Source organism: Triticum urartu, chromosome 6 (assembly GCF_003073215.2).
Source record: "Triticum urartu cultivar G1812 chromosome 6, Tu2.1, whole genome shotgun sequence".
NCBI classification, from domain to species: domain Eukaryota; kingdom Viridiplantae; phylum Streptophyta; class Magnoliopsida; order Poales; family Poaceae; genus Triticum; species Triticum urartu.
Window position 1 is genome coordinate 466,900,267 of NC_053027.1, and position 4,350 is coordinate 466,904,616.

Sequence of the window (4,350 nt, forward strand, 5' to 3'; positions counted from 1 at the left end):
TTGTCAGGATAGCTGATACTTGCTGTCCCCCTTCAAATTAGCCCGCCATTGTTGGCTCCCTTCCCACTCAATATTTGGGGAGAGGACCAGGGCCTCTAAAAATAGGACTAGCCACCCCCAGGGTAGAGAGGATCGAGAATCAGCCAACCCAGAAACAAGCTGGGGTCAAAATCAGGGTCGTCAGTTGGAGGAAAGCAGAGAGAGAGAGAGAGAGAGAAAGGTGACTGAACTCCTCCGAGTAGTTCATCGCCCCAGCCAAGAACAAACCCTCGCGAGGCTGTTCTCCCTTGTATTGTTCATCATCATCAGCCCAAGAGCAATCCACCACACCACACACTGGAGTAGGGTATTACACCACAACGGTGGCCTGAACCAGTATAAACCCTGTGTCTCTTGTGTTGTTCTTACCTTAGTTTAGATCCTAGCATGGCGGAGGGGTGCAGGTAGGTAGGGGGCGAAATCTCCGTGCGCACCCCGGTGTTCGAACCTTAAGGGTCTGCCGGAACCCGAAATCCGACATTTGGCACGCCAAGTAGGGGTGCGCCGGAATTTGTCTTCCACCGCTTCGTGCCCCGTCGCGTCGTCATCACCATGCCCGGCGACCAGGAGGGCAACCCAGACCCATCGGCGGCATGGCCCGCCCGCGCAGAGCTGCTCGCGTCAGGCGACCCCGTGCCCCAGGCAGCTCGCGGTCCGCAGGGCGCTGCGGGCCGCGGGTGACGCGGACAGGCTTCGACAGCTCTCGTACCGCGGCAGGCGCGGTCGGCAGCAAGGGCCTCCAATCACGCCGCGACCACGACACCGTACACCCGCCGGGAGCAAGCGAACTCTAGGGCTGCGCTCACGGTGGCCCGAGAGCTGCTGCAGTGCAGACTGCTGGAGGGCGGCCGCGACGTGCTGCTGGAGCGGGTGGCAGAGCTCCTGGGCTTCGCCGCCTCGGGGGCTCACCCCTTCTGCACCCAGCTCCCATCTCCAACCCAGGGCGGCCCGCGCGGGGGCCCCGCGCGCGCCCGCGTGCTCCAAGGCTACTCCAACACCAGCGAGGCTGTCAGCACCGGACCGGCGGCGGCGCAGCCCCCACTCCTTGTCCGCGAAGAAGAAGGGCTCGACGCGACCTGCGGCCCCAGTGGACAGCCGCGCTGCCACCCCGCGGTAGGCGCGTCAGGCAGGACCGCGTGGCGCGTAGAGCACTACGGCATGGCCTTCGGGGTGGCGGCGCCAGAGGAATACGTGCCCCTCATGATGGACCAAGGACACTCACACGAGGGCGAACCAGGCTCGCTCCTCAGCCCAAGCCGGGGGGACGAGGCGCCAGAAGCTGATCCCTTCCAGGAGTCTCGGGATGGTCCCACTGGGCACGCTGGAAGCAACGATTATCGGGTACCGCTAATTCTTCAGCAGGCATACGCTGACCATGGATCGCAGGAGGTGCAGGTTGCCACAGCGGGCAGCTGCCCCGCTCCCACAACCTCCTACCCCTCGGGAGGAGGGCGCATGGGGCTGCAGGAGAGGGGCAGGGATTCGACATCACCACGGCGGTGTTCTCAGGAGGTAGGCCCTCCGCCGGGGAGGTGCCCCAGGGCCTGCCCCCGGCGGAGGACCCGTGGTCGTCGGGGGAACCGCTGGCGACCGCTCTACCCCATCGGCAGCGTCCTGGTTTCTGGTCATCGTTGATGGCACTAGAGTGTGGCGCAAGGCGGGGCCCTCATTTGGCGATATGAAGCAAGGCCAGTACCTGTGAAGAAGGCCCAGTGCCTGTGAAGCTCGCCGCCCCGTGACACTCTCATGTAATAATGAGTGGGGCTGTACACGCCCCGGAGTCTCAGGGGTGCCGGCCTCAGGCCCTGGGGCTCCCTCCCACGCCTAGTGGCAGCACTTAGCTCTGCGCTGGTGAGAAGACGTCCAAGACTAGACTAGGTGCCGGACGCAGCCTTTTGTTTGCTTTCGTTGCTCTTCCCCTTGGTTGTCGCTTTCCCCCGTTGGATTCAAGTTGGATTCGAATTTGAGATTTGCGTGTGTTCGGGGAAGGGGTGCTTAGTCTCGTTCGAGCAATTTCTCGCGTTTTGGTTACCACTTCGCCTCAGCCGCCTCCCCTCGTGAGCCCCTCGCGAGCCGGGTCAGGCCTAGCTTGCGCGCAGCCCAAATTGCCGCCGCCGCGTCCTCTTAGGAGGGTGTTTTACTGCAGATCCTACGGATTCAATCAGGGGACACTCAGGACACCACAACCCCCCGCGGGCTGCCTCAGGGCCAGCGCGGAACAAAGGTATATTAGCCGACCAGCGCGTCGCTTAAGCCAGCCACTTGGCGTGGGCGCATGGGCGATGTAGCTTCTACTAATACGATAAACACAAGTTTTACATGAGGCCCCCCCCCTCCAAAATGCTCTCACAGTCATCAGGCCAAAACCTAAGTTCTATTCATGCAGGGTAAGGAAGCAGGAACGATGTACAGTCAGTCAGACGAATCCCCCAATGCGTCCTCAGGAGCACCACCTAAGCCGTTGCTGGCGTCGCTGAACTCGCCATCGCTGTCCGCGTCACCGCCAGCGGTGTCAGGGCCGCCCATCGCACCGCCCTCGTCGGCCGCCACGATCGCATCATCGTTGTCTGAGGCGAAGGCCCTGATAAGAGCGTCCACATTGTCCTCCACCCAGTGCGCCAGGTCGCCTCGGACAGCCTGGGGGACTGGGGCGATGGCGGCATCAAAATCAAAATGGGGATCCATGTTCCGGAGGTGACTGAAGACGCGGGAGAAGGCGCGCCTGAGCAGGGCGCAGCTCCTCTCCTCCACCAACCTGTCAGCCCTGGTCGACCGCGCCTCCAGCTGCGTCACCACATCAGTGAAGAACTGGAGATTGCCCGCGTAGTTGATTGCGTGCGGCTCGCCGACGGCCTCCTCGCAGATGTTGCCCAAGGCCGCGTTGGCTCTCTCCCGGAGAGTGGTGAGCATGGGGCCGTGCTCATGCTCCAAGATCCGCCGCTGACGTATCTTATCCGCATTATGATGCGCGACGGCCTCAGCCTCCTCCACCCGCTGGCGAAGAAGGAGCACCTCAGCCTAGGAGGTGGTTAACTCACCTTGCGCCACCTCAAGGGCGGCCCGGGAAGCATCGGCCCGCCGCGCCGCCTCCTCCAGCTTGGCCCTCAAGGCGGCAGTCCTGCCTTCAGCTTCGGCCCGGATCAACCCCAGCTTCTCTTCAAACTCATGCTCGAGGTTCAAATGCGCCATCGCCACTCGACGTCCGACCTCCTCCAGGACGCGGGCTTCCTGTGCAGCAACATCATCCTCCTCCTACGTCACCAAGCGCTCCCTCGTCTCCAGACACTCGTACTCGCGGGTACGTTCGGCGGCTTCCAGTGTCAGCGCCTCCTCATGCTTCTGGAGCTCTGCTGAGTCGCCAGAGGCCACCTTCATCGACGCGAGGGCTGCCTCGCGCAACTCCACCTGCTCCGCCAGTGAGTGGCACCAGGCCAGAAGCTCCCGAGCCCGCTCCTCCGTAGCCGTTCGCCGCCGGTCAGCTTCCCGAGCCTCCTCAGCGGCCCGAGACCGGGCCTCCTGAGAGGCCACAAACGACGCCTTGGCATCTGCTTCATCAAGATCACGCTGACGGCGTGCAAGGGCAATGGCGCCCTCCAGCTCACGCCTGTCTACAGCCAGGCGCGGGCCCTCGGCCTCAAGGCGCGCGTCCTCATCAGCAAGCTCCTCACCAAGCAGGCTCACTGCGTCAGCCGCCCTTCGAAGGAATCCTTGGCAGGGAGCGCGACGCTCCCGAGCGCGCTCGAGCACGTCTTCCACACCATCATCCGCCCCAAGCAAGCGCCGGGGGCCGCGAGTCAGCACTCCCCCTCCGGGCTGGGGGCTGGGGGCTAGCACCCTCGCGACGGCCGGGCACGCCGCATTAGAAGCCCGGCCTGGGGCCAGCCCGTCCTCAGGAGAAGAGTGCAGGAAGCGCCTCAGCCAATCGCAGTTCATGACCAGGCGAGAGGCCCATGGCAGGCTGGCTATGCCACGAGAAGGCCCGCGGAGGAGGATCGCGAGGTGCGCGGGGCCACGGTGCGCCTCGGGATGGTTCGCCTCTTCGATCGCCCTCACCACAAGGGCTCCGCTGCTCGGAGCGCTCGAGGACGGTGGAGGGGGCGAAGCCAAGGGGGACGGCTCCTCAGCCGTCTCCGCAAGCTCGGCTAGAAGGGGCCTGCGGAGCAAGGGTCAGTACAAGTAACAGAAAGATCGGGAGCCGGGAAAGGAGAAGGCTTACTCATCAATGGCGAAGTAATTCCTACGCTTCAGCATGCGACAAGGGTAATCGTCGCCCAGGGCCTCCCTTCTCTTCCGAAGAGCCTCGAAATTCAC